This window comes from Bombus affinis, chromosome 13 (genome assembly GCF_024516045.1).
Source record: "Bombus affinis isolate iyBomAffi1 chromosome 13, iyBomAffi1.2, whole genome shotgun sequence".
Taxonomy (NCBI): domain Eukaryota; kingdom Metazoa; phylum Arthropoda; class Insecta; order Hymenoptera; family Apidae; genus Bombus; species Bombus affinis.
In genome coordinates this window covers 7,756,093-7,779,724 of record NC_066356.1, presented here as the reverse complement: position 1 = coordinate 7,779,724, position 23,632 = coordinate 7,756,093, and the positions used below count along the sequence as shown (strand labels likewise).

At 44.1% G+C, this 23,632-nt stretch overlaps 1 protein-coding gene across 5 annotated transcripts in view; it reads left to right on the top strand.

Moving 5' to 3' along the window:
* Positions 1–23,632, top strand: part of LOC126922891 (uncharacterized) — a 163,902-nt gene that overhangs the window by 24,136 nt on the left and 116,134 nt on the right. For 2 of the 5 annotated variants that reach the window (XM_050735821.1, XM_050735817.1), the window contains exon 1: positions 16,636–18,077. The exons of 1 other annotated variant lie outside the window; for it this stretch is intronic. The gene's annotated coding sequence lies outside the window, so the exon portion shown is untranslated. Of the gene's footprint in view, positions 1–16,634; positions 18,078–23,632 lie in introns of those variants that run through there. 2 more of the 5 variants (XM_050735820.1, XM_050735818.1) reach the window with 2 other exon arrangements.

The window sequence follows — 23,632 nt, the reverse complement described above, 5'->3', positions numbered from 1 at the left end:
TGTGGGTAGCCAAAGGAAATTGCGAGGGATCCGTGTGATAAGGAGAGTGTTGGCCAGTAAGAGGTCGGTCGCGCGTATCTCGTTAAGACGCGAAAGAACTGGCTCCTTTTCGGATGCAATTTGTTTCGGGTTCTTTGGGAAGTTTATGGGAAAGTTGAGAGAAAATTTTAATTTACTATAGTAGAGTTTCCCATACTCAAAAAAGCTGTTAGTAGGAAAAATTCTGGGATAATGAGATTTTTCGATAATGTTACTTGGTCGATGTTAAATTCGATTTATTCAAATCAGGACGAAGAAAATATTCAATTGGCTTGAAGATTTAAGGATTATACTTACGAAACGATCTAAGATAAAATGTGCTTATATCTTAGACTTCATTTAACTTGTAAATAGTTATTGTACAGGACTTATAGAAATACATGATTTTCCATCTAAAGATTAAAAACAATCTCGTTGAAATATCGACAAATTCTACACTCTGCTAAGGTCCTAAAGTATAATTTTTTTACCGATAATGATCTTTACCTGTAATAATCTTGCAATCAGGATCGAGAACCGCAGACGCATAAATGTTTCACGTCGGTCTGATCTAGTTAGAAATCGAATAAACGAGCTCGATGAAATTAAAAAAAAGCTTCGTGCAACGAGAGCTTGTTCAATTACCGACAACAATCACTGCAATGGAAATCAAGTGCCATTATAGAGGATTAACATCGACATGATCTTCCGTTTTGTTATCAGATAAACGATCTCGATGGAATTTGAAAAAATGCCAACAATGACAACAATCTTCTAATGAAGCTCGAATACCGTGGCTTTCATTGGATGAATCGGACGACTCATTGCATCGTGTCGTTGCGTCGAATCATTGAATCGTCAGAAAATGGTATTTTGGCTGCTTGCGCAGGAAATAGCTGCGAGTGTCTCGGTTGCTTCGATCGAAGAATGGAACGATACGCGGGCTGAGAGGGAAGGTAAAGGCACATCGAGGGGGTACATCATCGGTAACGTTAAACAATCTTAATTGACGAAGCGACGCGAGTAGAAAGCGTGATTATCGGAAGAAGGAGCAAAAGGCCTGGCGATCGACGAATTCCAGCCTGGAACGGGAATAACGATTACGATGCGAAAACGTGTCGTTGAATGTGAAAGTTCATGACAAACGGAATGCAACTATAAGGCAAGCTTTTAATGCAACGTTACCTGGCCGCGACAAAGCCCACCGGGTCTCGTTTCAACTTATTAGCCGGCTGTTTAACACATCGCGCACAATGTGCACGTAAACCGTGAAATATTGGCTGTTTCACGCTTAGCTTCGCGTTTCTTCCTACCGTCTAAAATGAGAAACTCGCTGAGACCCCGTGCAAAACTCTCGAATCATCCGCGTTTCTAATAAATTAGTAATCGAAGATTACGAGAGATAAGTAGATTTTTGTCGACCTTTCACTTTGAACGACGCTTTACGAGTAGAAAGGATATTTCGATATCGAATAGTTAGAAATCGGATACGTCCAACCAAGGACGTGTTATTGTTTTATTTTCGTACTTTCAGTGTGAGAGTGTCTGATTATTTTTAATATTTTCATATCGCGGCATTCTCTATTTTCTATCCTTTTTTTGTTATTATGAAAACGATGGGAAAATGCATATTTGGTACTCGAATGGTGTGGTTCTAAATGGAATTGAAACTGTGTAAAATTGATGGTAGTTTCTGAATTATGCTTGATAATTATTAAATCGGATATATCTCTGGCGGTTTCAATCGTTCGAAATAATATCATTTCTTCTCAAAGCTTGACAAAATCTACGCTATTACAGTGTCTTTGTTCCGAATATATTCACGTATAACGAGCCTTTGTGTAAAGCATTTGGTTTCCTACTTTGTCGAAACAACGTAGAAATTCCTTTAACCGAATCCTCTTTATCCGCATATTACGCTTACTTTAACTTTCGCACATTATTTCACGCTACTCAATCTCCGAAGTAATCGTCCAATCGTTCCGCTAGTCGATCCTGAAAAGTAGTCGTTGGTCATTCGCAACTTCTGATTTCCATCAAAATTCCGATTGCCGAAATTCGTCGGGAAAACGAGGAAAAGCGTAAAGGTATTCTACGAACGATCTCGAGGAGTGTCGGACGTTGCATTTTAATTTTGTCGTTGTTTCCACGACTTGCCAATTAAATGCCCCGGTGTCGTTTACTCAGCGACTGGTGCTGGCCATCGAACGTTCCTCGATTCATCCTCCTGCCGTTTCCCCTCGTTCACCTCCCTCCTCTCGTCGTCGTACTCGTGGCTGTGAATGGGCGAGCACGCGATTCCGGGAATTTAAAAACGGGAAGGAATTTCTAGAGAAAGGTAGAGAGAAAAGAAGGCGATGATGTGAGCGAGAAGGAAGAGAGAAGAAGGGAACGGGAGTAAGACAGAGATACGGTTCTCCGCGCCGATGTAGGCAGAGAGACACGTGGTGGGTGTGAGCTACTGGTATTTTATTGTTCGCTAGTGTGATTTGTGGTGTTGTTGTGTTGTCGTGTAGACGCTTGCTACACAGGGTGTACCGGTTTGCTTAGAAGGCCTCTGACTGACGTATGGGATCGTTTCGTCGGCGAGGCTGTCGCGAGCCTTGGAAATTGACAAGATCGAAGGACTCCCTCTTTTGTACTAGTAGAAATTAATAAAAATTCGCGATTCTAGCCTCCCTTTCAAGAAGAACAATTTTATCGTCTAATCACGATGAAACTTCGTTTGTTATTATTTGAATTTCGAAGACTTTCCCCCTTTTAACTAATGAAATTTTCGCGAATTTCTCAATTTCATCAGAAACGTAAACGTTGTTCGATTTTTAAAAAAATATCTAGAATAATAATCGTTACATAAAGGATCGATAGATAGTGGGAAGATAAAATCAGCGAACTATTTGTCCCTCGATAGATCCAGATAAATAGAGTTCCGTTGTCCATATGCTGTTAGAAAGAAGTACTATCGATCATTACTGTATCCTGTATATCATCATACCGGTATCCGTACAGACTACCTTTATCTCCCTTCTATGTGATCTTTATTGCGAACTTGTCGCATTTAGACAGTGAAAACCTTGAGGATAGGCGTGATATAGGTCAAGAGATCCTTGACTCGATAGTCGACTAATCTGTGTAGAAGTGTTGCTGCTTTCATTGCCTGTCATTGTCTTCCTTCTTATTAAATTCGATGGAATCAACATGCTTCGGATCTGTCTAGCAGCTGTTCTTGTAAAACGAAACGACGATTAAATAGCATACTCTGTACCTCTTTTGCGAGAGGATAAACGTCCCAGGATTATTAATTATCGAGCTGGTTGGCGAAAGCCGAGTGTAGCACAAGGGGAACATACAGGGTGTTAAAAAAAGAGAGGCTGAAACTTGAAAAGCTTGTAGAGCTCGCCGCGGGAAGTAAAAAATTCTCATCAACATAGGTTCTAAAAGCGAGTTTAGCTAATTCTCGGCTGGGCAAGAATAGATAATTGGATGGAGATTATGCCGCGCACGAAAAATAAATAAAAAAAAAAAGAAAAGAAAGGAAGTGAAATAAAACTTTAACGCTCGAAGTTAAATTTAAAAGCTTGCTCAGTTAATTCTTTGAACTTTTTCGATTACCTGTATACCTCTGCCTAGCTAGGAATCTAATTCTCGCACACTCGTCCAACTTTCTCATTTTCATCGTTCTCCAATTTTCTTTCGTTTCGAACTTCGCTTGTACCGCACGATTTAGGGTCACGGTGTATACATAGAATCGTGAGCAGAAGGAAACTTTGAAGCAGACTGTAACGATGCTCCCCGCCGAATAAGACTATAAATTCGTCTGTGTAAATCACGTGGGAGGGTAACGACAAGGGCAAAGGAGAGGGGTACTTTTTCTCGAGGGCCAGAGGATCGTACTCGTGGATGTTATTGGTGGCAGGTACACGTGTGTTCCCGAAGGGAAGCACGGACGTGGCCAAAGGGACAGGAAAGTACAAGTGTTTCAAGGAACGCGTAATTTATATTCGAGGCCCGTCGACGCGCACCAGCCAACGGTTTTATGTGCCTTTCGGGAAACAAACGTTACGAGGCAATTAATTTCGAAAATCGCGATTAACCGACCTCTCTTGTTCGACGGATCGTAATAAAACGCGGACACTTTGGAGAACGCGTGCCGTAGCTTTTATCGTTCGCTCTTGCTCGCGGATTTATCGTCTTGCGAAATCGCCAACCCTCCAACTTCTTGCCGTCTGGACGGCGTAAACTTTCCACCTTCAAAAGGATACTGCAGTGCAGCTCTATTTATTGTAACAAATTTTTGATTAGTTGCCGATTTACTCGACTTTTGCTGGTCGAATTTACCCATCCGGGCGAGAAATAACAGCGAGGAAGATCCACGATATTACGCGAACTACGATCGTTGTATAAAGCGTTTGTCCTGCAAGAAGTTCAAAGAAACGCAGTTCTATCGTACGCAAAGGACGCTAAATGTATATTATCGTTAATTATGGTCGCGCTCGGCGTTTGAACTATGACGTTGCGCGAGGATGGTAGCCATGGGAATTAGTTTAGTACGCGATTGGGCCAAGCTGAATTTTCACCGCAAGTACTCGCGTGAAAGTGGAGTTGTGCGTGAATGTACGAGCACAGCGTAAGTACGCTCGAGTATCGACTCCGTTGCTCTGGTATCGATTGTTTGCCGAGTCAGGTCGGGGATATCCCGTTTCCACCAGACACATAATACTTGCATACCGACGAGGTTACGCTCATTTCTTCGGGGTACCTTTTGTAGCCCACGCATTCATAGAAAGAACGTTTCCGAGAGTGCCATCCGAGAGACTTCCTTCGACATTCTGCGCAATCCTTGACCTATTTTCCAGCGATCGGTACTTTCAGATTCGCAGTGACTTCTTAAAGAAGTTTTTTCGTTAGATGGCATACTTCATTTTTATAATATCGAATTTTTGGAGTACTAGGCGAATGTACGAGGTCTAACGTAGCTGGACTTGACCAATGTACATTTAAACGCTATAATTAGACGGAGGATTTTTATAGAAAATTGATCATGTGTCATGACATATATTTGCCTCGTTTTGCTTCGTTTATACAATTAACGTAAAAGCAGGATGAACTTGCGCTACAGTTCGATATATTAAAGAGTAGATACGCAAATCTTTCTCGATCATAAACAAACAATGGCAAGTTTGTTTTCATAAATAGAATTCTCAATTATCAGGTTAATAAAGAGAAGTATTAAATCGTTTTCCGCGTGCAACGAGTTAACTGGAGTTTGAGATTTGGAAGTTTGTTAGATTCGCAAAGATTGTCTGTAGATACGCAAAGCAGAGATCTGTTAGTCCCAATCGATTTCTAAATGTATCCTACTCGAACCTGTCATTTTATTTCTATTTGAAGCGATACGGCAAGCACGCGATTATCATTCATCGCGATCTATTTGACATACTGTATACTGGAACAGAGACGAAAGAATGGAATTTTCTGAACGGGATCTAGAAATTAAATTAATAATCGAGTTCTCCTTCGCCGCGACAGAACGTGGAAGGCCGCGGTGGCTAACGATCGCAAAAAAACGGATCTAAATCTGCGATCCAAGAACGCTTCTAACGGTGTCCGTGACTGCGGGGCAAAAATCTTGGATTTCGGTCGCTTTTTCCAACCACGAGCATGGTCACTCTCGAGTCTTGGTAGTCGCAGAGGCAACAGAGGTTCTAATTAGCTTGGAAGTTCCCCCGTCAAATCTAACACAGCTTTCCTCCATTCCTCTGTTCTCTTTCTCCTAGCTCGAACGAGAAAATAATTATCCCTTCCCCTCGCTTTGTGGGGGAATCGGAGCCTAGACAAATATAGCGTCGAATCCTGTTTTCGTGTTGCCTTGTTGACCGTGTACCTCCACTGACAACTCTTTAACGTGAATTTACGTTCGAAATACATACATCATTAACACTATGATGACCATCGATGACGTCATGCGAATGTGTTAACTGTCAGCGTGTTATTGCTATTAGTGGGTTTTTTAAGTGCTCTTATAGATTTGGGAAATGTTTTACAGTCGGTGAAATTTTGTATAAACGTGACAACATTCGTGTTTTGTTAATCGTTGATGGAAATACTTGGCCGCGAATAAAAATAAGATTTCAACTAACCGGTCGTCATAATTGTTATTATTTCGTTCGGTAAGTTAGGTTACCGAGTTTATTCGCATACTCGCATGGGTTTGTTGAGGTATGTTCAGTAAGTTACGTTGTTCGCAAAGTCGTTATTCATCGATAACGAATATCGTGGACATACGACGCTACGATGTGATAACGTTGAAACGTTAAAACGTTAGACATATCTCGACAATTTTTGCGAAGAGACACGACGATCGAGATACGATCGAAAGAAAACGAGAAGAAAAGCTGAACTTGAGAATCCTGTCCGAGGATTCATCCTGCGAACCATTGCAACAGGATCGTCAGATTCGACCTACTATGTAAAATATTTTCGCGCCCATCACGCGTTCCTGGATAACGGATATCCGATGCTAGTCGTTTCTATCTTGTTTGCAGTTGTGGGAATTTCAAACACGTAAAAACAATAACGTAACACAGACACAGTAACAAAAGTATCGATACTTGGTAGATGAAACAAATCTTCGCGCGAGATATATTTCTCTAATTACTTTCATAAAGACGCGAATTTGTCGAAACATCCGCATTCTCCTTACGTATAACAATCAAACGTCGGTATATTTATTATGTGCTATAAAAAGAAGCATTTAAATGAGTCGAAAGAAGTGAGAAGTGATTTCATTTCCAATCTATTTCCGCGCGTCGTTATTTACACGGCTACGAGTATATTATACACACCGCTCTGCGAGAGATACGAATTCCAATTATCCTAAGTATATTTTATTTGCACGAGCGTAAACACCGTGACAATCAGCTTAATTTCTCGATTAAGAAACGTCGCGGTAGGAAGAAATATAAGACGCATAATGAGGTTGAATATTCGCGGTTCGTGCATATAGTCGGCCGTCCCGTAATACTGAAGCGATATCCAAGGCAGAAAAGCCCGGTCTCTCGTGGATTAAACGTGATTCATGTACTCGACGAATCCGGCCGATCGAGGGAGTTCACGGTTTCTCGAGCGCGCGGAGCGGAACGCGCGCGCGGAGAGGCTTCGAAGAAAAGGAGATCGAAGATAATTGGTAGGAAAGCGATCGGTCGCGAACCACCGACCGTAGACGTGCGTTTTCTGCGTGTGCGAGCATACCGCCGTCGGGTTTGACGTTAGCTTCGGCTTGCTTAACGTAGCTATAATACGTGTAGTACACGTAAGAGGGAGGCGAGAAGAAAGATGGAACGATTTTGCATAGCGGAGCGAGAGAAAGGAGACGGACGTGGCGCTGAAAGACAGCGGCTTGTTACTTAATTCCATGCGCTCGCTTAAATAGAACGACTTAGACTTAAGGCCAGTCTGGAAAAATCGGAGACACGCCGTTTGTGGAGAGGCAGCGAACCCGTGCGTACACGCCAGCGTAAAGGCGCACGCACACAACGAGTTTAACGTTCGCCACGTACGAATACACCGGCGGACAACGGCGTATTTGATCGTGCAATGTCGGGGGTGCCTACTGGTTTTGATATACGAGCACACCAATACACGATCGAACGGTGTTACACGCGTGAGTCATATTGAAAACCAGTCCTAGCGATTGCTCTCTGTGCCGCACACGCGCTCGCGCCAGGCCTCTAAAGCGGCCGAGACTTCTGAATATCTTCCACCCGTGAAGAGAGTAACAAACTCTGGCTGCTCTGCGTCCCTCCACGATCCTTTAACTTTAACTTTCCTTCCGTTGTACAGTTACATTCCAGTATTTACCTTATTCAATTCTATCCGAGCTTATCGCCAATGATCTCGTTCCGAGAATTTACGTAGAATCGTTGAAATTGCAAATGAGCTGCGATATCGATTAGAATCGCGATTTTACACTGTTTGCGTTATGAGCAACGTTCTATCATCGATGCCTGTAACATTAATCCTGCTACGACATTTTCATGCTTCGATATGTTGTTTAACGAGATTTAGAATTTAAACGATTAGAATGCTTCTATATTTTCTTCGAACTTGAGATATTTTTTTAACTAGAAAATGAACGAATGAAGGGTTAATTTATTGCAAGTGCAACTAGAAATTTGCTCCGAAGTCTGTGCCGTCTCCGGGAATATTGGTTTTCCACGCCAACCTAAGATTGCCAATATCCTCTTCTGGCGTATCTCATACATGGTAGTCGATAGACTACGAGAAACAATCTGGTAGTAAGAGCGGGACTAGGAATATTGTTTACTATGAACGTGATTATCGACTGATAGGATCATGACTGGCCTCGAGAGTACTATTCTCTCGATTTTAACAGGAATGATTCTTTTTCGCGAATAATAGAGGATAACGTGTAGGTAATGGGTTGTTCGGAACGGGTTGCTGTATTGCTTCCCCGGATTGCACGAACGTAAACTATTTTTACTAACCGTGATGGCATCGCGTACACTTTAGCTGCACGCTGGCCGTGGCAGAGAGTTAGATGCCATTGTGGCGGGAGGGAACTCTGCCAGTTGGCGTAGAGCGCATAAAACGGAACAATAATGACAATGTACCAAGACAGGAATGTATTTATTCATTACCACTCGCGGTACACGAATAAACTTCGAAAAGAAGCCTCTGGCCATCTTAGAAACTCTCCAACTATGGTACATACACGTGTTCATTCTGCTCTCTTTGCGTTTTATCTGCTCCCTTTGATCTGCATTCTCTACTCGTTATAATCTACTCTATTCCTTTTGTCGCTTATACCATACCAGCACCCTCCATTCACAGCTTTCATTACTATGCCATTCAATGTACTTACTATCACATACTTCACCGGTGTTTGGTTAAATTCCAATAAACTCATGGTCCACATCGTAATTCTCATGAAATTGATGGCGACTTTATTCTAGGAATACTTTACAGCCGCTGTATAGCAGAGAAGAATAGATATATATAGCAAGAACAAGAGAAGAGAATATATTCCTCGACTGCTCCCTATTCACTGTCCACGTCAATAAACATTTATTTCAATTTTACGCAACAGTTTCTCTCAAAGTATCAACAGCTCTTTTTCAACTAAATCGCTGACTCGACGAGTTTACGCTCTCCCCCGAGTAGCCAAGAATGATGGGCCTAGATAATTTTAATTTTGACGAAACAACTATCCGTTGGAGTCAATTATATTATTCTATTATCGGCGAAAATAATTAATTGAACCTAAAGATACGTAAAAATTCTGAATTCCGTGGATAAAGATATTTCCGAAACGTTGAGAATCTCCTTCTTGAAACGAGCGTAATATCGGGACACGGAAATTGGCGACGCTCGATAGATTCCTATAATTCCCTCCCCTTCGTCGATAATTCATATTATCGATATGCCTGTATTCCCCTATGACACCATATCCCTGTATCGTCTGCTCAGGATCGCCTATCTCAGCTTCATCACTTGCATTTTCTCAATTCCCTGTGTCGGCCGTATCAGTTGCACCGAGCTCGCTAAATCTGTTCAACCGCGCCATATATACTTCAGCCAGTATCAAGGAACACCAGCAACGCATTCCATCGAACATACTCACGAATCGTATCCCTTACAAAGTAGTAGATCGAGCGTGGTAGGAAAAATGGAAGAAATCGGTGCATCGTTGTGGGTGAAGAGGCAGGCGGTCCGCTGTAGAAGCGCGTTTCCGTGAACACGAAATCCGCGGAAGCGAAGAGGGCAACCGGTCTGTGGAAATCCGTATCGGAGACGCGAGCGCGTACCGCGGGCAGAAAGGAGCGGGCTGAGAGAAGCGGTCAGGCAGCGTATCCACCCACGACGTGGCATACTGTAACGAGGCTACAGTCCATTAAGTGCGTACGGCTATTATGGCTAATGCATTACGGGGCAATAAAAAACGGGAAGTATAGCACGGCGGGCCGCGTGCGCACGCTCGGCAACCGGACCACATTCCATGTCGGACGAGTATGTACGCGCTGCTCAATGCATTGCCTTCAAGTACAACGCTCGTAGATACGACGACGACGACGACACGCGCGCGCACACAGTCGATCGAACATCCAGACGCGATCCATCCAGTCTAGTCGGGACGAACGACCTTTTTTTAACCCTGCCACGCTCTTTCGGTCGTTTTCAACGTAATCGCGTGATTCTGGCGTCGAGAAGTTTCTGAAACGCGGGAAAATTGTCATTGGTACGCGTGATCTTCCCTTTTAATTTTATGTTAAACGTTTTTCCAAAATGGCAGGAGTTTGTTTCGACCGATGAAACGAGCAAAATTGGAATATAAATATTTAGATATTTTAAATTTTTCAGGCAATTTCATATTTCCACGAGTGTAACTATAATAGTGGAATTTATATTCCGTTTCTAAATATTAGAACGAACTATTTTACGTATTCTTGAATATTATGTACATTCTGCACGCTTTTACGTTTCCAATAAATGCATGAACGTATGCAATACAGCTATCGGCGTCTGAGGTTGGATATCGATTTGTGTAGATACCGATGAGCTTCTTCGATTTGTTTAGATTCTGACGTTGTATTTCCATAGGTGAAGAATGGCCCGTTTAGGTTTAAATCTCGACGATCTTTTTCAATGTTGCAACATCTGTTTGGATTCCGATGACGTTCTTTGATAAATAGAAAAAGGTTCGTTCGAATTCTGACGATTACTTTCGATGTTGAAAGATCTGTTTGGACTTTGACGACGTTCCTTGATAGTCGGAAGAGGTTCGGTTCAGATTTTGATTTTCTTCAATGTTGCAAAATTTGTTTGAATTCTGATTTGCTTCGATACTTGGAGGAATATTCTCCTTCTTCAAGCATAACTGCCACGTACTAAGCATAAAAATATTCCGCGTACGAATAGCCACGGTGTGGGAATTTTTTCAACAAAAAGGTCGTAAAAGTGCATAAGAGAAATTCTCCACGAAAATGGCAGGCGCGAAGGAAAGTTGAATGTTCTCAGTCGGCGCGGCACAAAGTTTAAAAATATCGTAGCTCGGCCCTTCGAGCGGTGAAAATATGAATTTTTTATCTCTCCCTCGCGGACCATATGGCCGGTGCTCATCTCCACGGAGGGGTGGAAAGACAAAAAAGCGGGTCGAAGAGAAAGAGCGGGTCGAAAAAAGCGGAGAAACCGCGTAGCTACGGTATTTTTAGAATAGAATTTCCAAGGTGGTTTCCGTGGTTCCGTGCGACAGCCAGGAAAGAGGAAAGGGTTGCTGCATCCTTCTCTTTTTTTTATTTTCTTCCACGGCCCGCCACCCTGTCGTTTCCGCGTCTAAATTCTTCTCACCCTTTTTCCACCGACTGGAACCCTCTATTTTCCTTTTCAGAGTCGAGCATCCTTCAGCTGTCACTGCATGTCGTTCCTTTCTTCTTTCTTATTCTTTGCCTAATTTCCTTCTGGTCGATTAAGGAAACTTCATCGAGTAGACGTTTTCCGAAACTTTTTCTTGTAGGAACTTTCGTCGCCTCGCGTGCCACGAACGTTCGTCTGCCCTGAACGATAAAGATCGGAGAAGCGATTATCTAGTTAATAGATTAATTGCCTTCGTGGAAAACCATCTGTAGACCAACAAAGCGCCAGACCACGTACGCCCGAGGAAGATTCGCGAAATCAAACGTTGGTCGAGGGACGTTCGATACGACGAGCCTCTAAATTGGTTTCTACTTCGTCTTCTACAACCAGTTTTAATACTGCAACTAACTAGAACTAGAACTGGATCTTTGACGTTTATCTAGATATGCTACACGCGAATGATTACAATAAAATGATAAGATAAATACAAACAGGGATAATATAGTCATATTTCTACCTCGCTAAAAGCCAATACTAATCTCGCGAAGAAGCATTTTATGGGAAACTTTTATAAAAGTAAAAGATCATTACGAATAATACTTTTGAAAAATTCGTTGCATTACTTTACGATAAACATAGTAAGAGGGAAGAAAGAATCTCCAAATTTCCATTGATTTCTCGAGACATTTTCAGATACGCGCTAATGTCTTTCTGCCGTTTTTTCTACTCTTTAACGTGAAAAGGCATTTCTATCAAATTCTGACTACCTGGAATCGAAAGTACCGATATTTCTTTTTTTCTCTCGATCCATCCCTCCGGGCAACGGCGGCTGAATCCGGTAGCCCGTTATTTAAAGGTTCTTTTTCGGCTAATGGTTTTCTCACATGAACATCGAAACGGTACAAACCCCTTCTTTCCGGATATTCGAAACCCTTCGGTAAAGCTAACGAGAAGGTTTCTGCGTTAGGAAGGAAAAAACTGTGACTCGGAATTTTAAAGTCTGTCAACAGGGTTACAAAGTAAGCAAGACATACATACAGTGGCTACAAAAGGAATATCGTTAAACGATACGAAATTTAATACATTTGGAGCTGACTGATTAGTACGTAAATGCTATGGTAAATATAATGCTATATTAATACGTTTTTCAAATTTCAAAAATTTCTCCAAATTTATATGTTATATTTATATGAAAAAATAGAAATATATAAGTAAGATAAGAAATTATTTCAAAATGCGAAAATTTTTCCTATCGATCGGCGAAGTATTAAATGACACACTAACGCTCGATCCTTATTCTTCTGGTACCATTATTAAATATATCATTGAATGGTCGATCAAATAAATCAAGCGTTTTTTCTAGTTAAACGATGCATATACCCGCACCGATAAAGTAAGGGCATTAACCGACAGGCAAATCTTGATTTGAAGAAACACGATATTTTATATGACGAGGCTAAACGGGTCTTTAAGGAAACGATCAGGGACCGGTATCCTGACCCATTTCCAAAGGGTTACGCAGCAACCCTTTCGCCAGCGGAACATAACGGGCCGCGACTCCTTTTTCCCACATTCTAGTTTCCACGAAACATCGACTACCTGACCTTTCGAAGGGGTGAAAAACAACCCTGGAATTAAGTGGGAATCCCTCGGAGCGCAGGTGACGCCACCAGCCAAGATGAAACGAAATTAATTTCCTGGTTTCTTCGTTTCATCGTCTCGAATCTGCGCTACCGTTACAGTTACCAAGCGAAATCGTAATTCGTGTTTAGTATACGTCAGCTGCGTTTTGTCTGTATCTTTTCAGGCTCCTCCGACATGTGTTAGGACCAACCCTATTTTCTTTTTCTATTTAAATTCAACGAAAATTATATAAATTTTGTGCTGGAGTTTGAAATTATCGTAGGTTCGAGATTGAATATTCTTCGCAAGGGAATTAACTCCTTGCTTCATAATATGTTAGTTTCAGTACTCTAAATTGAAGAATAATAAACATAAATCATACATTTACGAGCTTTGAATATTTGATATTCGTATTACAAATTATAGTAATCGACTCTGCTGTCGTCTTACAGTTTCTATGTTTCAATCCACAGCTTTGTTACAAACAGAAATCTTTCTTGAGCAAAATTTTGGCACAAAATCGGGACGAAACTTTACGGGTATCGATAACAATTCTTTTGTATTTTCCTCGAACGTAATTTACTATGTTTCAACAATAGAGAAACATAACACAAAGAACGCAGTTGCTCAAATAGCCGTTAAAAAGGAACCGAACCACGTGAAGGTAGTTCTCAAAGAGCATGTTCAGATTCTTTGTTTCCATAGACATCGCGACCACGGCTGCCGATAAAGCTCAACGATCGAGGCACGACGTCAAGAAATATCAACGTAAGAGATTGGCGAAGTGCCGTAATCGTGACGAACGAGGATGTCGAACCACCGATGAATCGAAAAGGAAGAACGTTCACATGACCGCGTGGGTACATGAAGGAGTCCCATTTTCGCTTATGACTCTTTTCAGCTTTAATTATCTTTAATCCGTGCTATAAACTACCCGCACGATGTAAATAGGCTCGGAAATGTCAATCTAAAAGTTGGAAGGGACCCGTGAATGGTCGGTTGTACCGAATACGAAAAGAAAAGCCAGCCGGCTCCTGGGAACACTGGCTCCGGATCGTTTTTAATCGTTCGTTGCCGCTTTTGTTTCATCCAGCGCCAGTTAATTCGGCACATTGTTACTCCATTATGTTTACGATTGAACCTCTACAAGAATCAAAGCTCGTCCATACGGGGCTCGCGGCGAAAAAAGGGGGAGGTTCCACGTTGGTCGGAGGGTGGCGAAACTCTCGACATTATTGGACAAGAGCTTACCCCTGCTCTCGTAGCTTCCCTTTGAAGGGCGAGCCTGCGCCCTGCCGCTCTTTTGTTTCCACCACTGTAACTATGGAAAACGGGAGAATGCTTCTTTGCATGGAATAACAAACTAACGACTCGCTATAGGGTCCGCGCTTTTGATGCTTTAGAATTTTATTTCTCCTGTCCCCTCTGTCTCACCAAACTCGCAAATTTATTCACATTTTTTCGAATTTCATCTTGCAATTATATTTTTAAACGTTGTAACCTTCGAGATATCAATTTCGATTTTTAAGCTTACGCCATACTCGTACTCTTCTTTGTACCATCGATTGGGTGTTAACAATTCGTTCGGAATCTTACTAAAATCATGGAAAGCTGCAATTTTCCGATTTCCATGTCCGAGCGATCAGATACAGAGGAAGATTTCGTCGTTTCACTTGTACAGCGAATCGCCTATTCGTGCTTCGCGGAATTTTATTTTCTAATGATTTCACCAATCGTCCAGACTTCCAATATTCGAATCGTAGTTTCCAAGTTGCAGCGTCGGATAAGCGAAGAGATGTCGTTTCGTTTCTCTTGGTGAAATAAATCACCTAGATCATTCTAAGGTGGTCCGCGAAAATGATACGAAATTTGACGATAAATCAGGTTTAATTACTGGAAATATCAAACAACTTGAACATTAAAATTCGAAAGGTCTATCTATGCTGTTTATTTATGCCACGTTGATCGTATGTATGCGAAAAAGGGACAAGGAACGTCGGTAGAAAGATTAGAGCATCGATCGATAAGGAGCCACTTTCTAATTTTCCCGAGTGAGAGAAGACTATGCGTTTTTCTAAGTGTTCTGTCTCAATTAACAACTAGCCGAGAAGAGAGCGGGATGATCGTCACCCCTGTGAAACGAATCGCCGATAAGCGATGACGATGACACGGGCGCCCCGTTTCAGCGAGTAAAATGTGGGAGGGTCTAACGGAGGGTTGTTGAAGAGCTTGCGTGACGTCATTGGCCGACACAGCACCCTGGCGATTCTGCGCGGGGTGCAAGTTGACTTCGCCGTATCGTGCGCGGATATTTCCAACCCCTCGGCACGACTTTCGAAAAATATTTGGTTATTCTGTGTCGGAGTGAGAGATCGTTCTTTCCACCCCATCGTTCTTTGTTTTCTTTATTAAATATTTGTTTAGAGATACACCGAGGGTATCGGGGGCCTGCGCGTTAGATGTTGGATTTCTAACTTTTGCTTTTCGAAATCAGACGAGGGAACGATTGCATATTTGTGCTTCTATTGTACTTTTTTTTAAACGTTATAATTATACATGGACTAAATTGGAAAACATTAGCTTGGTTATTCTCATAGAAATTCCAAGAAGGAACTCCGTGTGTATACGGTAGGTTACGATATACAAACACGTAACCGAGTCTGTATTATCTAAACTGAGACCAGGCGTAGTTAAACGAACGTTCCTATAACGGACATACGCAATCATTTGTTGGGCATCATGAATAAATTCCATATGCCAAAGAAAGAACAGTCGAACACGATACAGAAACGTCTGGTCAGTTTCAATTTTCCGAATATCAGCTACCATTATTCAAACTGATAAAGTGCTATTATTGAAACCGTCGGGTTATTCAAACCACTTTCCCTCCGATCAGTCCAGATATTATTATACGTGGTTCTACTGTGCTTCTACTTTCTCCCTAGACGATCGTAATTTTCCTTATAATTCAGAATCTAACAATAAATCAGTTTACTTTTGCTTCTGCGAATTCCAAAGAACACAAACGTGTTTCTCGTAATATCCAGCCTATTTCTGGGCCCACCCACAAACCCCCTCCACTCGCACGGACTCGAGGGTGAGTCCGCGATAAGAAGAAGCACGTGGACGACGCATCGAAAGCCGCCCCGGGGCGCAGCATGCCGCTCGCCAGCCGGTGGACGAGTGCCACGACAGTAGACGAAGAGCAGAAGAACTTCGTAGGAGCGGTTTGTGTGCGTGGCGGCGGTGGCACACACGCTTCCTTCTCTTTTCTTCCCTCGTTTAGCCTCGCGGAGTGCGTGTATCCGCGGTTCTCTCTCGGTAGGCTCCGGTTCAGTCAGCGGCGCGGCGAACATCGCAGTCCGTTGGTTCGGGTGCGAGCGAGACAGAAAAGACAGAAAACCGCGTGGGGAGAACGCGAGCTGTCTGGGTTGGGAACCGGGACGCGGAGAGGGTGTCAGAGGCGAGGTGGAACGACGGCGGAGGCGGGGAGAACCCGACGTGTCGTTCCGTCTGACGGGGTGGGGCATCGTTCCAGGACAGCTTTGGTGGGGACAACGAACCGCAGCGTTCGTTCCTAAGCGGCGAAGGAAGGGGCAGAGAAGTGGCACCGCTCCCCTCCACTCTGTCTCTCTCTTACCCTTCGGAGGGGTTCAGTCATCTCGCGCCAGCCGAGCCACGCGCACTCGCCTGTTTTACGTTCTGGGCTCGGTGAAAGATTCTCTCTCTGCTTCGGACGCCTCTACGTTCTCACGCGTTCTCTCTCGACCACGGATCGTCCGACGTCGTTCTAATAACCCCGTGAAAAACGGGGGTTGAACCGTCGGTTTAGCAGCGGACCGCGCGCGGTCTCGCGGGATCGTGCCAACGTTTCCTTTTTTTTTCCTTCTCCCTCGGATCGAGTCGGAGTCAGGATCGCCTTGGCCTATCAGCCCGGTCAGTGGACAGCTAGACACACGGAACCAGACCGCCTCCTCCGGACGGAAGCCACGGAACACCCCCACTTCTTCTTCTGGTCAACCTAAGCCTCCCCCACCAACCAGCCGGAGTGGAGTGTTCCGCGGTGTAGAGTGGAAGGCACACCGGGTAGCGAGTTTCACGGGTGGAGAACCCGCGGATACGTCGCGATCAACCCCCCAGAAGAATCGCCGGTAAGGTGGAGGACGTTTTTCCAACGTTTCGAGTTGTTTGAACGCGCTGCTTTCGACGCGAAACGTTTTCCCCCTCGTACGTTTCTGCGTCTTATCGTGATCTCGCTCGTTTCGTCCGGTGGACGCGCGCATACCCCACCCTCTGCGGACCATTGCCACCACCAGTTGGCAAACAAACCCTCTCCCCACCCCCTCGGGCGTGAGTAGAGAGAGCCGAGCTAGGGAAGAGAGGACAGTGGCATCATCGCGCGCCGCCAATTCTCGACTTCTCTTCGTGAATTCGCGCTGGTACCGGGGACTTCCGGTTCCACGGCGTCGTCGAAGGGTCGCCGGAGTCGTCGTTCGTGTTGCGTCGAATTAAGTGATCCGTTTCGTGGATGTCCATCGGATGACAGTGCAACTTGTTGGGGGAAAAAGAGAAAGGAAAAAACAACAGGGCCAGTGCTTTTTTCTCTTCGTGGACGGTGTGCAAATATACGATCGATGTGACAAGTTTTTCGTGACCAGTGTGACTCGAGGGAATAGATTACCGGAGACAAGCTTGGTGATCGATACCCGGCTCGCAACCTCAGTCGGTTCGAACTGATCGGTGTTAACGCGATGCCAAAGTGATACACTCCGCCACACGAAACTTTAGACAGAGCCACCGTACTATACGAGTGAGTGATGAGACACGGCGACGACACGCGATCGGGTGAAGTTTCCCTCTTCGTGTAGGAAAATCGACGTAAGGAAGTTACGACCAACGACTATCGTCAGACCCATCCACCTTTCATCGAATTCCGGGATCTCATCGCCGGCAGAGCGCTACTATGTTCACCAAACGAGAGACAAGAAGCGGAGGAAACGGAGATACTCGTTGAGAAAGGGAGAAATAAAGAGAGAGAGAGAGAAAGAGAGAGAGAAGTCGAGGTAAATACCTGAAGAGTCTTACCCTGTAACTAGACTTTAGAAGAATCGTCGAGAATAATCTCGCGCTTTAGAAAAAAGAGCAAAAAGGCGCGGAAATATGGCGAGTCTGCCTCCGTCTAGTAGAAATATCGTTAGCGAGCAGAATATTCCGTTGCTGAGTTTCGGGAAAGCCATTAAAACGGGTCGCGGAGCAGGTTTATTTATAATTTATACGAGCGAGTGAACATTGCCGCGCGCCTGCAGTAACAAAGTATTTGAATTATGTCAGGGAAGTGATGGGTTATTGCAGGGGAGGGCTGTAAAGTAGTTGGCAGCCACTTAGTCTCGGATTTTGAAAGATGCGTGCTTCACAGGCCGGATTTAGCATAGACGCATTGTTCTTTAGTAGCAGAAGGAAAAATTTCGCGGTTGACACCCAACTACGAGAATATTCTTTCCCGCGAGACCGAGCTCATCCGACTCTCAGGATTATATTCTAAAAACGCACATGTTACATGACTGTCGAATCGCGTGAATCCTCTCGACCTGCACAGATACACGTAATTGCCAGTAAGAGAATATCGCGTTCGGTTAGAGCGGAAAATTAGCGCTGCTCACGGTCAGGCCGGGTGGAAATAACCGAGAAACGTTGGCTGATTTCACGCGACGATGCTATCTTAGCGGGATTTTAAGAAACCAACCACGGAAAGAAACACGATATCGGTGCCGGGGGTTGGCCGGGGGTGAATTTTTATGGCGAACCATGCCTGACGATTTCTTCGTTCCGAGAGCCTGTAATCAGAATCACGGCCCTCGATAAGCACTGCCCCTGTTCGTTTTCAGAACTTCCTCCTTCGTGTTCGATAAAGGTGTGCACACCGAGAATTAACCATCCCGCCTTGTATATTTCCTTGGCTTTTTTTTTTCTTCTTCCTTTCTTTTCAACCACTGCTGAGACGTTGAAAATGAGGCTTGTAATTTGCCGTCTCGAGAGAAAGAAAAAAGAACAAAGAGTCTTGGAACAGGTGGTGTTTTCATGTTCCATGCAGTGTCGTTTGGAAATTTTCCCCTTACACTTATCGGATTCGATCTCGTTTACGCCGGCCTCGCGGGTTTATCGTTCGTTTCTGTTCTCGCGTAGCTGCGATCGATTTGGTAAGTGAAACCATATGTATATCTATGGTGAAATGTTTGCTGGAAATATTAGAAGGATTAGCGTGACGTATCTTCTTCGTCTCGAATCACGATGGATGACAAGCACGTTGGTCGTATGCCGAAATCTCTAGTGTTCTTTTCTAGTGCTCTGTGATTATTATGATTTGGATTTTCAAATGGATTTTCTGTTTCAATAGATATAATCAGATACCGTATGTATATATAGTTTCTATACGTTTGCTTTTAGTGTTTCTCGCCTTTCGTGTATTGCACGCTCTTTAGGATGAAAATATTTAAAACAGAAGAGATACAAACGCGAAGAAGAATCGGAGGAGAACATCAAGGTTGAATTATGATCTTTTTTCCGCTCTTTCGCTCGAAGCTCTCCTCTGTAAAGAGACTAAAAACCGGCGTGCAAGTTGAAGGTTTTGCGCGAACCTTCTTCCTTTTTCAGCCTCGAAATACGTGCAATCCACCCCGCGAATTCCTAAAGTAAATCGCAAGAAACAGCTGCTCGTCCGATCGCTGCGCCAAATTAGGCCCGCGACTCTTCTCGAAGGAATCTTTCTTATTACCCTTTAAACCGACAAAACCCCTCGCGATATAGCCATTTAGGATCGATCTACCGACACGTTCTAAAGTAAACAGGCCGTAGGAAGAAAAGAGAGAGAAAAAAAAAGAAAAAAGAGGCGCGTAAGAAACCGCGAAGGGGAGAGATCGGTGTAAAAAGACAATTGGCAAGAAAGACCCTAGATAAAGGAATGAAGAAATCAACGAGGGAAGAGTGCACACTTGTTGATACACACGGATGCGAATCTCGTGGAAAGGAGGAAAGGACGAGGAGAGAAAAAGAGGGCGAGGAGGTTGCGGTGGCTTTGGCGAAAGAGGGGAGGAAAGAAAACCTCGAAACAATTGGAGGCGCGGAGGCGGCCGCATTTCATGTTGCCTGGCATCGGCTCCCTTTAAAGAGTCTCTTGCTTTTTGTTAGCTCTTCGAAAATTATGATTGTTTGTCCGCGAGATTTACTGCTGCCGCGGCCCTCTCAGTGCGGTACAACGTAGCCGAGGTGCCCTCCAGGGGCACCCAAAGACTCTTGCCTCCTCCACTCCGAACCGGCGAAGAGGTTGGGGGATGGTTTGCAGAGATTAGAGAATCACGAACGTCGTACTCCACTATGTCGCGCTACCGTCTCCCGTTTCTGCCTCCGCTGCGATTCGCTTCCTTCTTCTTATCCTTTTTTCGCACCGTTGTTTAGTTATCGCCGCCGGTTCCGCGTAATCTGCCCGCGCAAATTAACGCTGTTTGAATTAGCTGATCTCAGGCAGTGATTAAAAATTTCCATCCAGTGACCGGGATTTAAGTAGGTGCTTTTCCTTTCCTCTTCTTGGTTCCCCCGTTTCGAGCATTTCTTTTCATTTCTTTTTGTTTCGTTTAAAGGATGCTTTGAAAGTTCGAGGCTTTCGTTGAGGTTATTGACAGGTCGGATGATTTGGAGGTTACGAAAGTTTCATCAAGGTGAAGTTTCTAGTGTTGCTATGTTCTTTTTAATTCGCTTTAAAAAGGGATTAGCCTGACGCGACGAATAAAAATGGTTTTCGTGTTTGATATTATCGGTGAATTAAGTGATTTGGAGATTAGAAAAGATTTGCCGCGGAAAGATAGAATAGGAGTACTTTTTCTTATTAGACTTAGAAAGTATCTGGTCTGGCGCAACGATTAAAAAATTTCCACCGAATAACCGGGCTTTTCCATACGTTTCTTTCCTCGTTTAGAGGATCAATGATAGTTCTATCAAAGAGAAAGACGATAAGAAATGGTAGATGCAAATCATTTCCAAGTAATTGCAGTTTATGAATCGCTTAAAAATAATAGAGCAGGTACACGGAGAAAGAGGATCTTTTAAAAAGAAAAAAAGAAAATGATCTTCAACACAGAAGAAGGGTCCTCTATTAGCACGTTTATTAACTTATTTTACATGACAACATGTAAACCGATTTTACACGACGACGCACGTTTCATTCGGACCCCGGTAAAAATAATCTAATGAATCTGTAATCGTTCGCGGAATATGTGATGAAATATTTATTGAAATCGATGACTGCGGTAAAGAGGAGTCGACGTGGAGAGGATGGGAGAACATCCCATTCGTGTTGTACGCGTATCACGAGCGAGGAAATGGGGAAACTGTAAAACTTGTTTCCAAGCTTTTTTTCTGGTCTCGATGGTGGATTCAAGGCTCGACGATCACGTTCGATCGTAAAACATCGACTTGCGAGCTCGATACTCACGGTATTTCCGTTGATTTATTCGGCATCTTATTGTGCCTCCGAACTAAACCCGGCCTGACCATCCCAAAATGTGACTTTCTCTCTTTCTCGCCCTCTCTCCTTTCGTTCGTCTTGCTCGCGGACCTGGCGATCGCTCTATAAATTTCACGAGTCTTTCGAACCCTATATTTTCTCGTTATCCTCGCGTTTTGCACGACACGTTTTATTAAAGTACGATAATTTTACGAGGCGCAGCCTCCATCCCCCGTCATTCGTTCTTTCTGCTCCTACCCGCCATACCTCGTTTCTCTCTCTCTCTCTCTCTCTCTTTCTCTCCATATTCGCCACTATCCGCCACCCAGGCGAACGCTCTTTTTCCCTCTGTTTCACGGTTTTGTCGGGTCACGAATTGTTGTTCGCGTGTGCCATAGCGGGAAGAAGAAAAGATAAGAAGAATCGGCCGATAGATCGGGTTTCGCGTGGAAATGAATTCTTCTTGGTCTAACGCGTTCCGAATCGCTCGAATTCTCGACAGTTCTGGCCCCTTTAGATCCTCAAAGAAACGGGCTACGTGTGCCGGATTGCGTGTTTGGTAAATTGGACCGGCGAAACTTCTTGCCTGTAATCTATAAAATCGAATTAAGCGGCCTGGTTTTCGCACGGGCATGTTACAATATAATCTTCTTGCTTCCGAATCCCTTTCGCCGTACATGTCAGTGGAAACTGCTGTCCTCTAGTTTCTTTCATTCCTGTGACTTATTCGTTTATTCATTTACGACGAATCAGTTACCATTTAACGAGACTGTAGACTACGACATCTTTTGAACGAAATTAGCGTGATCGGTCAGAAATATAAACTTCTACAAGCGTGAACCGGTAACGATGAAAATATCGAGAGATGGTGAGATACAGAAAGTTAAAGCAACGGCCCTCGGGTGTTTGATCGGAAGTTGCCGAACAATTATTCAATTACCATCGATCGACAAAGCGTGGGGGGAACGAAGGGAAGATCAGAAGGCATCAGAGAGTGCGTTCTCGAGGCGGGTCGTTCGTATACGTCCGACTGTACCTTCCTCGGGAAGGCAGCTCGGCAGTAAAAGGCCTAAAGTTTTTAATACTTTCAGTTGTTTTTATGGCGGCTGGCATTTGCTCTTTTTTATTGTTCGTCTCCTCTTTCCTTCTCCCTCACGGCAACACGCACACGACCCTTCAACCACGATCAACGGAGAAAGAGAGACAGACAGACGGACAGACAGACAGAGAAACAGTAAAGAAAAGAATGGAAGAGAAAACGAACGCGAACAAGAAAGAAAGAAAGAAAGGAGGCGATGGAACGCGCGTACACGCGGTGCAAAAGAGAAAGAGGGGGCATCCAAACGAGAGAAAGACCTCAGTCAGCCTTCTCTGATGTACGACTCGGCGGTCCGCGTGAAAAAAATCCCATAAACCAGTAAAAAAGCACGGGGTCTGTGGGCCAGAAGGGACGGGAGGGACGAAACAGTCGGGACAAGGGAAGAAGAAGTAGAAGAAGAAGAAGAAGAAGAAGACGAGGAGATGGAGGGCCCAGTATCGCTAAAGGAATTCCTCTTATGACGAACCACGCGTGATTTTCTCTCATTCCCCCCTCCCTTCGAACCTTCCAGTCCGAATGTGCACTTCTTCACCTCCCTTTACAACCATTCTCCCATTTCTTCTTCTTCTTCTGTTTCTTCTTCCTCCTCTCGTCCCATTGCCTTTCCGTTGTCTTTGTCGTTACGCGTGTGCTTCACTCTGCTCGGCCGTATTCTTCTTCTCCTACCCTGGGGCCGTGCTTCGACGCGGCCGTGAAACCGCGGCGATCTCGATGCACGAATTAAAAAGCGAAGACAGAAGAATTTCGAATGACTAATGACGGCCACATGTGCCGGCGTCGCGTCTATTCTTCTTCGTGCATCCTCGCCGCGATGCTGAACACGAGGATCTCGTGTTGCTTTGTCGCACCGAGAGAGAACACACTCTATCGATTTCGTATTCGTCGTTTTCCACGCCGCCACCGCTGGATACTCTATTAGGTGACTTAGGCCGAGGCACAGATCCATCGAGAGCGAGCCGTGTGTGCCGAGAAGAGGATTTACGAGCGTGGCGTACGTCTTTGATGCAAATCTCGCTTGACGT